Raw genomic sequence first — 10,909 nt, forward strand, 5'->3', positions numbered from 1 at the left:
CCTCTATTTTAAGCAGCTGTGACAACTGGTCAGTCACCTTAGGAAGAATCATTTCAGTGGTCATTTTTCAGTAGGCTTTTTTTTTTTTTTTTGCTTGACAAAAGCGGTCCCTCTCCATGTGTTTTAGGATCTCTCTTGAGCAGGGAGTGAACATATTGTTAGAACTGACAAAGAGGAAAAACATTGAGTTCTTGGCTGCTTTTCTTTGAGGTTCAATATTATAAGAACATCTCTGATGGGCTGGTGTAGGCCTCACTGAGGTCAGCTGGTTAAAATGATCCTAGAACTCTGCTCCATGCCTACTCTACCCTTGGCCATGAAAACTCATCATGAGTGAGGAAGAGTCTGAACCAGTGACCCAGACTTGGGTCTGTTTTGTTTTGGGGTAAAATGGGTTCGGATAGAACCTGTAGCTGGCATCAGGACTCCGGGGGGAATGATGGTATATGTTTGTGTGTATGTGGGTATGTATGCCTGGGTCTGTCTGTGTATGTGGACATGTGGGTATGTATACCTGTGTGTGTGTCAGAGAGAGAGAGACAGAGATGGAGACGGAGACAGAGACAGAGAGACAGACAGAGAGACAGAGAGAAAGAGAGAGAACGCGCTCTGGGAGTATCGCATCACTAACAGCACTCCATGTTGCTGTGGAGTAACTGGCTTCCCAGAGATGTCATAGAATCTTCTAGCTTCAAAGGGCAAGTCTGAGCTCCAGTTTTAGCAGGTCAATAGAAGCCACCTTTTAAAATCATGGGACCACATGAAGCAGCAGCAGATCCCAGCAGCTCTGCATCTAGCAAGAAGGCCAGAGTGATAGTGTTTAGACCAAGGAACTATCTTGGTTCTTATAATTATCACAGGAAGAGACAGATTTATAGGCAGTTTGGGGCCAAATCTTATTAATTTTAATGTTAAAAGAACCGTGATCATTTTGTAGCTCAAACTGGTAAAGCAGAACATAATGGTCACAAATATGTAAAAAGGAAGAAGATTCTAGGGAAGTTTATTCATATGTGAATTATTATATTTATGGCGTGCATTTGTGGTGGATTTTTGTTTTCTTCCTTATTTTGTTCCCAGTCTTTTAAGTTCACCTTTTTTTACAATAAAAATGTGTTGTTTTCTATTTAGGACATATAAAGACAACAGGAGATTTTTTTTAGCCCAAGTATTCTGCTCTAGTGGAATCCACTTCTCCCTCCATGGTGCCTGAGTCCTCTCCCCTTTCCAGGTCCACAGCAGAGGTGAGCCTTACCTGAGAGGGCACTCATTACCAACGAGCAACTCTAACTCTAGAAAGTTCTGGGTGACAGCAGGGGGTGCAGCTTTGGTGGTAGACAATAAGCTTTGGGGGGCAGCGAAAGCAAAATACCATCTCCAGGGCAGATCAAGAGACAAGACTGACGGTGAGGGAAGCAAGAAGTAGGAGTTGAGAGCAAGGTCAGGCTGGTCACACTCAATAGCGGTTCTCAAATGCGGATGAGTTTGTACAAGAGTCCTTAGAGGAGCTTAGGCAGAGCGCAGATTTCTGGGGCTCACCCCATTCCGGGTTGGGAAGATTTGGGGTGAGGCACAGGAATCCTCAGATGATTCTGGCCAGAAAGTAGCCTGAGGACCTTTCTTTAAAAACTGCTGCATGGCCCGGTGAGTCATGCAGAAGAAAACACAGTTATGATTTCATAAGATCACGTTCACATCAACTCATGAAACAGTTCACAGCAGTTAGCAAGAAACTCACTCATTCAGGTTCCACAGAAACTCTTCATGGACTTAGATGAAGTAATGCTGTGTGTCGATTGGTGGTAGTGTCACAATGGTTCCTGCTCTACACGCTCCTTGGCTGACAACCCCAAGGCGGGACACCATGACTTGGATGGGCATACTCACCACACTCCCTTGGCGGGTATGCTCATTGTCAGGATGCCTTCCAGATGGTATCTGAGCCACGCGAAGGGGAAGAACCATCATTTCCCTTTCGATGCCTTCCTTTTGTGTGGAGGCTCCTGCTGGAAGATATAAAATATGTTTTTGAACTTGTTGATCTTCGATCAAAGTATATTGAGCAAAACCATCTCTACAGAATTGGGTAAAATTTACAGGAAGGGTGAATTCACTGCTGTTGAATGCTTTGTACAAAGCCTGGCAGCGGAGGGCTGGCCACAGCTCACGGCCTGACTCTCCTGCTACTCAGCCAGGTACTTCTGAGTCCCGAACTACTGGCATGGACATGGAAGACCACCAACTGCACAGCTTGGAAGAGCCCACCCACTTCTGATATGTTTTTAATCACCAATAATCTCTGTCTAGAATTCCCTGAGCATCCACCATGTGTGTCCTCTTGGGGAGGTAAAGGTGTGACTCTCACCAAGGAGCACCCACTCCAGGTGGAGAACAAAGGTTTAAGGAGAGCTAAGTTATGCTTCTCCAGCCCCATGGTACCTCTTCATAGCTGTTTCCAAAAACTAATTATTTGTGTAATTATTTCCTCATGAGACCATAGACTCCAAGGGGTAGAAATGGTGGGAAAGAAAGTGAGAGAAGGAATCGGGGACCAGAGCTCCTTGAGTTCTACAGAGTTTGAGATTTATCCTTCAGACAAAAAACTCATTGAAATTTTCTGAGCTAAGGAGTCACATGGAGCTTTCCACATTTCAGGAAGATTAACGTGAAATGAGGCTGATGGGGGTGAGAAGGGAGGATGAGATGGTCTGCAGACAGTGGCTAGTGGGAGGCTACTCCAGGAGGAAAGCCTCCACCTGGAACTCCTGCCTCACCCTCCCCAGGAACTGTCATAGAGTTGTAAGCCACATAGGTGGGTTTGTAGCCACTTCTGCACTAGAAGAGATAACACTACTCAGCTGTTTTTGATACTCCAAAGAAAGTTGCATAAATACATTTGTAGGAATTTTTATGCTACAATTTTTCTTTGTTTTTGATACTCCAAAGAAAGTTGCATAAATACATTTGTAGCAATTTTTACATCCATACATATGTGCCTCTGCATATCCACCTGGAGTTAAGGGAACCTGTGCCTGGCAGTACACTCCATCCCCATTAACTCTTTCAGGACTTCAAGGTACCACTTAGTTTCTAGAAGAGCTAATTTTCCAAACACACATTCCAATGCCCTGAGTTAATGGGTGCACACTTCAGTCTCGTGGAATATTTTACGCACTCTGGCTCAATAGATGATTATTATGGCTAAGAGCCACAGTAATAAACTTGTTTTTTGGGGGTCACCACATTGATAGCAATTAAAGCCTAAAAGAACATAGTCCTCAGGGATCTATAACATAAGCTAATCAGGTAATTAGAAAGATTTTTTATTTTTTTTTACTTTTTCCCTTTAATTCCATCTTAATTGTGTGAGTAGAAATCAGCACTTGAAGGCTCATCCTTAAGGCCATGTTCAGTAACTGTTTCAAAAAGGTTAAGTTGTGGCACTGTGGTCTCAGAAGCCCTCAGAAGTAATGAGTAGTGTCTCACCCTAGACCAGTGTTGTCCCATAGAAATATAATACGAGCCACATGTGTAATTTAAAAATTTCTAGTAGTCACGTTAATAAAAGTAAAAATAAGCAGGTGAAGTAATTTTAATATTTTCTTTAAATTAATATATCCAAAATATCGTTTTACCATATATTAAATATGACAATGATTAATGAAATATTTAAGATTCTTTTGTTGTTCTAAGTCTTAGAAAACTGGTATATATTTTACACATATAGCACATTTCTCCTCGCACCAGCCACATGCACGTGTGGCTACTGCCTGTCATTAGCAGACAGCACAGGCCGAGCCACTCAGCTGGCAACGTTGCAGGCCAGCCACACGAGAAGGCTCCTTTCTAGCGTTAACCACAGCAGTTTAGTACTGGGAAGCAAAGTAAGGAAAAAGGTCCAATACTTGCCCCTCCTGGTGCCAGCTGAGCAGAATAAATGCTTTTCTGGTAGAGAAGGGTCAGCAATGAGGAAAACTGTTGGGGCACAGAGAAAAAAGAAGAGGGAAAAAAGCCCTTTATAAGTTCAGAGATTTGGGGAATCTAAGTCACGCTGTCAGGGCTCTGGGCAGTCAGGGAAGAGGGTGACAGGCCCAGGCAGAACCAGGAGAGGAAGAGGAAATGAGGCAGGCGAGAGGGGATTTGCTACATCTGAATCCGGCGGGGAGGGATTACTGACTTCCGCCTGCCTAGAGCTGATCCCGTCTACCTTGGGCTTAGGGAACTTGCCAAGGAAGGAAGGAGCCACCAACCGCATCAGGGAGAGACTCATGGGAGGGAGGAAAGGAATGCCACTCAGCAGCTCAAGGGGAAGAATGGACTCAGGGGCTTCCTTAAACACAAAGGTGCTGGTGAAGCCATGTAACCAGTGGCCAAATCGCCCGTTACTCTGTCTTAGCAGCGAGGCCTTGGTGATGGTGGGGTCAGGGGTGGTCTAATTTCCCCACCAGCTTTCATAAATTAAATTTGAAATAACACATCATAAAATAATCCAAATGATTTCAGGTGACTCTAGTAGTTAAATGCAACAGAGGTGTGTAACAGAGAGTGGATGCCGGATTCCCCCGGTCTCTGTGTCACTGAAATGAATCAGCTTCGAGACTCTGAGTAATGCAGGGCAGGGCACCACACTCAGGTTGCTGTTTCCTAAAGAGAGCTGGGATCTTTCCCAAATTTCACAGGTTCAGCCAGGGATCTCGAGGCAGGTAAAAGTGCTACATCATGTACCTCAACCACAAAGATTTGCCTTCCACCGCTTGGCAGGAATTTCCCTGCCAAAGGCCACAAGTGTGAAGTGATGCTTTTGAATGAGGCCTTTTAAAATGAAAGTAGAGGTCCAGGGTCACAAGGCGTTGACCACAGGGACAGAGAGACTTTGGGTCAAATGTCAGCCCATAAACTGTTAAGAGGACACATGCCGTGGACCTGGCAGGGCGTGACTTGCTGGGTTTCCCCCGTGTCAGTAGGACCATGAGCACTTTTGAACAGCTGATGCATTTAGGTAGCTGTCTGTTTTCAGGCCAATTTCTATAGAAATTACACATGTCTGTGTTTGGGGCTGGGAAATGACCATGTGACAGACTGCTTGAGAGCCCAAGGGAGACTCACGCTGCAGTCTTGCAGTGGGGGTCCCACGCAGAGGCCCGCCCTGGCCGTGTCAGCCCTGTGCCCATTCCGGGCCAGATTGCTTAGAAGCCACACATATGGTAAGCAAATAGAAGGGAAATGTGTTCACCCTGGGTCTACCCCACTCATTTCTCTCCCACAGAGGAAACAGCCCACTCCTAGAGTTCAAAGCTTCCTGGCTGCTCGGAAGCTGGGACAATATGCATCGGCTTAGTGGCTCTCTCTGCTCCGATTTTGAAAGCCCGCACGCAGAGGACAGGTCAGTCCTAAGCAGTGGTGAAAAACGAAGTCTGTATCTGGCAACAAAGAAGCAGGCCAAAGGAAGCCTTGCTCCGGGGAGCCTGGCCGAGCTGACAATTATTTCTTATGACGTGACATACATTATGGTGATGGTTTCATTTCTGGTTATTACCTTCTATTAAAAAGCATCTTGAGTGAGATGATTATGGAGGCCACTCATTCCTGCCTCAGGAATCTACTCTCAAATTTTTAGTGAACTGTTGTTTTTCCTGGACATATTATTATTTTTGTTCTTGTTGTGGTTGTGATTATATAAACTGCTAGTTGTACAGAAGCTCTTTTTATTAGCCATTGCTCACAACCCCATTGCTCTGAGGTAAACAGTATGGGGTGATGTCCGTACAGGGCACGGAGAGGTCGAGCACCCCTAAAGGTGTCTCCTGGGAAGGTCTCGTCTCCTAGATGAGGGTGCTAGCATTTCACCAGGGGCCGGGGATGCCAGAGGCATCTTCTCCTCCCCCTCCTCAACCACCTTGCCAGGGCCAGTCTTGGGAATGGGGAGCAAATGAAGAACAATATGCCCAGAGTGGTGTCAGCTCTACCTCGTGCTGGGTCCAGCCCTGGCCCCATACACTGGGCCAAGCCGGTGCTGGAGTTTTGCTATGGGTCCCTGGTGCTCTTGTTTGGAGTGACCTGCCTGGCAGGGACAGTCTAGTGGCAGACACGATGAGCTGGATTGGTTGCCATCCCAAATGAAGAGTCAGGGTTTGGAAGTAAAAATGTGCCTGAATCCTGAATTGGAACTAAGACACTGTGAGCGGTTGCCACATGGCTCTCCCACCAGTGCCTCACCCTCACTTGACAATGTCTATCAACACATATTATCTTTACCCCTAAGCCAAAACAGCATCTGTGGAACTCTGTCAGTGGTATCTCTCAGTCACCCAGGAGAAAAAAACTTAGAATTATTCTTAAATAATTTATTTTTTTTTTTACTATAAAATTAAATGCTTATTGCAAAATAAAATGCAGAAGCTTATAAAGTAACAAGTGAAAATGTGTCCTCCCCCCCATCCCTCCCCATTCTCCATCCTACCTCTTAGAAGTAACACTGTTAACAGTTTGGTGTGTATCTTTCTAGACTCTTTTCTCTTCAGCCAAGATATATTTTCTTTTGTTGTATTTATATTTATCTTTGACCCTATCCTTGCCTTCCTTCTAATATCCAGTTAGTCATCAACTCCCACTAATTCTTCCTTTATGTTTCTCACATCTGTCCAATCTTTCCATCCAAATTCCTATTGCGTCATGCTTAAAATACTAGTGTTTCATAGTTATATGTGCAAGGGCTTTGGAACTGAATGACTTACCTTTCTTGAGCCTCAATTTCTTGATCTGCTCAATGGAGATAATGATACCTACCTTTTGGGGTTAACGAAAATGAATAAAGTGATTTAAAACCATGGTTAGATTAATCTTTTTTAAAACACTTTATTTTGATATCTCTTGCTCAAAACCTTTAAAAGGCTCCCCATTGTTTATAGTACAGAAGGCAAATAGTCTTTAACTCACACATCAGCTCCAGTTGATTGGTGCTGTCTGCTTGCGCGATTGCCCTAGGCCTGGTAGCACAGAGTGCCGGCTGATGTTAGCAATGTCTGCTATGGGTGCAGAGGTGCAGGTGGCAGCATGCCAGACCTACAGAATCAAGTCCAGCATTACTTCATCTCCTCTAGCTCCCCAAAGGGTTCCCTCCTTACAGGTATCTTTCTCTCCCTCTGGAAGGTTCTCCTGTTCTGCCGCACATATCGCAGATCCTCTGCCAATGGATATCCCACAGATATTGCCACAACTGGCTTACCTTCTCACCTGATGCTCAAATGGCATCTCCCCAAAGAGGTCAAGCACTCCTCATCATCTTGCCATTTGTTTTCATCGTAGCACTTCATCTCTGTCTGACGTGGTCCTGTTTATTTATTTGTTTCCATGTTTATTGTCTGTCTCCCTGAGAGGAATATGAGCACCTCAAGACAGGGACTTTCTCCTATTCACCTGTGTGTCCCGAGAGCCTAGACTGTGGTGGGGCACCAGCAGGAGCTCAGTGGTGTGCACCCGTTGAGAGCATTGGCTTCATCAATGACTGAATCCCACCTTCCCAAGAAGACCCTGACTTTAGCCAAGGATTGAGTCTGATTTTTCTTGGTACCTGCCACATGTACTCCAGCCTGACATATAAAATGTGCCCAATAAAACCTGATTGGCTAATTTCTATGGCCTTCAGGGAGAATCTTATTAAAGAATTTGGGACCATGAATGTTCATTCAGATGCAGTGCTCAAAGGCTGTAGGTCCCACCTGTGTCCAATCTGTTTTATCATGGGCCACTTTGTCTGCACTCCTGCTAGCAATTTCTCACTAGACTTTCTTCTTCTTAGTTTTCACAAAATCACATGTTGCTGAGTTTCTCGTTTCCCAGAGACACCTGGTGACTTGCTAGTTACTTGTGTCATTTACATCTTGACTATTAAAGGGTTTTCTATTTTCTGTCTTCACATTGTGTGTATGCTGGAATGAAAGCATATCAAAGGCTTAGAATGTTAAAATCCATCCCACAGGGAAATAACATGGCCCACAGACGGAGACTCTTGCAGAATAGAAATGATGGGTAAGATGGAGTGCTCAATCTTTTTCACCAACGTCGGCAAACTGCCAAAGGAGAGACGATGAAAGATTATTAGGTCTGCTGTATTTCAATATTTTTTCATTGGTCATTTTTCTACTTCCAGACATTTGTTTTAATTGAAGTTTTTTCTTAAGTTTATTTATGTCTGAGATCACATAACATCAACATTGAAGCGCACGGTATGAACTAAAACTATTTCCATTTTTATCATGTTTCCTTCTAATTTTCCTGCATATGCATAATCTTTGGAATAGCTACAATCAGACTTATTTGAGAAACATTTTACTGCCAAGGTCAATAATAATAAATGTAAAAATAAATGTGAATGAATGTGAATGAATGAATAAATAAATAAATGTAAGAAAGTACCAAATATTCTTAGTTTTTATAATAATATGCTCAGTTTTTCCCAAATGCCTATGTATTAAATTGCTGGGCCCTAAGCAAAGTCCAGAGGTATAAAATATCAAGGAAGAAAAGAATGGAAAAGCCTGGTAAAAGATACCCACACCTTTACAGGAAGACATTTGACTTGTTCCTATTTTAAACAGGTTCCAAAGTGTTGCAAAAGACAAAACACTTCACTCTGCCTAGTTCCCATAGGAGTGGCTTCCGTGGGCTTTGAAGGCCTGGAAACTATGTACAATCTTCATTATTTGCAGATTTTGTATTTGCAAATTTGTCTACTTGCTAAAATTTATTTGTAATTCCCAAATTAATACTCATGGTACTCTTTCAGTCATTTGTAGACAGGCACATGTGCAGAGCAGTGAAAAATTTGAGTCACCCGATACATATTCCCGGCTGAGGCTGAACGAGGCAACACTCTACAGCTCCCATACTGTAAATGAGTGACTGTCACAGTCCATTTAATTCCATGTTATTCGCCTCTTTGTACTTTTGTTACTGGTTCCACTATTTAAAATAGCCCAAGCGTATTGCTTTCGTGCGTCTAGTGTTCCTAACTGCAAGAAGGCTGTGATACCTCACAGAAAATACATGTGTTAGATAAGATTTGTTCAGGCATAAATTAGAGTGCTGTTGGCTGTGAGTTCCATGTTAATGAATCAATGGTGTATATTAAGTAGGGGTCTTGAAATAGAAACACATATAACACAAAATTATGTGCTGATCAGTTGATAAAAGTATTGTGACCAGTCTCTAAGGAACCAACTCTTTATTTTCCCCATGGGCAACAATTCAGTATTCTTTTTTTTTTTTTTAACAGTTCAGTATTTTTTATTTCGGTGTTCCCAGCAACTTTATAGAACATATTTTTTACTATTTGCGGTGGTTGACTGTATCAACTTTGCGTGCATGTGCATTTTTCGAGAGGGAGAGGACCATGACTTTTATCAAATCTCAAGAGGGCATTGCTTCAGACCTTCAATTCTAAGAAAAATAGTGTTAGTCCTGTTGAAAAACCATGGGAGTGGCTCGACTGGATGGATCAGCCTTCAGACACCACTGGCTGCCACCCTGATCTGTGCTCCTCCCGAGGGACGGGGTGGGGAAAAAAGGGTTTTTCTAGGCCAAGCAAAACCAGTAGTGTTTCACCAACCTGGACTTAGAGGGCACTCTAAACCAGCTTGGGGAGTGGTATGTTTTCGAACCCCAAGGAAACTCAGTATTCCCATCATCCCTACGATCATCTGGAAGAGATATCCTTTTAGTAAAGAAAAACCGATATGTAAAACTCAAGAATGTAAATAACAGCTGCTGTTCACTGAATGCTTATTAGGAACTAGGATTCTCTTGCGTAACTCTTAAAACCACTGCAGGAGGGAAGGAATGACTAGCCCTAATTAACAGATGAGGAAACTGAGGCTTGCCTAGGACCCCTGACTATGGCGGGAGGTGGGGCTGGGACTGGATCCTGGCTCTGAAGGACTTCAAAGCCCACACTTCTAACCACTAGGCTAAACTTAAGCCGCACAGGTGGGGTGATGACTGTTTGCCTTGATTCTCCACCCAAGTCCTTAACCATTAGGAACCCCAGTGTGTTCAAGGTTTAATTCACTTTACTCTCATCTGTCCTATACACTTCTCAGAAGCCCATCAGCCACGGAGGAGAGCAGCGTGACACTACACTCCAGGGTGACAAACTAATTCTTTGGCTCTTCTCAGATCATATTGAGGTGGCAAATTCTAGGAGTTTCTAAAAATAGTGGCAAATTCTAGGAGATTCTAAAAATAGCACTGAGACTTCAGCTTTGCTTGAGATGGGATTATTCTGACCTTTCGCCTACAAGGCCCACCTCCTGAGAGTGACAATTTCACTGCTTTGCATGACATTTGGTTTCCCTCACATGTGGCCGGTAGGATTATACTTACAGGAAGTCTGAGAGAACCTCTAACCTCCTTCTGCGCTATTTATTGCTTTTCATTCTTTTTCTCTTCTCCTCACCAACCCCCCTTTCGTTTCTTGGGTCTTTGAGACTCTTCTTAAAACCTCTTCCTGCTAGTAGCCACATTTAGCGCATGCTGGGGAATGTGTGTAATGGAGAGGAGCAGGTGGCCAGGTGACAAGGGCCTGACTTCTTTTCACTGAGCCTAGCGTCACTCTCTTTGCTGTTACCCCACTGCAGAGGATTGGGGGATTGCCCCATCATCCAGTCCCAGCATTTCAGGTGCTACCCGAAGAAAGTCATTTACTACCACCACGTGTGTCCATGTTTCAATGTAAAAAAAAACGAGGTCATCACGCTTACCTAGCACAGGTGGTGTGAGGGTTAATTGCTTTCCATGGGTGCTTTGAGAGCATCAGATAAAAGCCTTTCCACAGGTGAGTGTTGTTATGAGCATGAGTCTTCTCTTTGCCTCTCAGCTTCCCTGCTAGTCACACTCCACTAAAGTCACTCTT

Source organism: Pteropus alecto, unplaced genomic scaffold, assembly GCF_000325575.1.
Source record: "Pteropus alecto unplaced genomic scaffold, ASM32557v1 scaffold79, whole genome shotgun sequence".
Taxonomy (NCBI): Eukaryota; Metazoa; Chordata; class Mammalia; order Chiroptera; family Pteropodidae; genus Pteropus; species Pteropus alecto.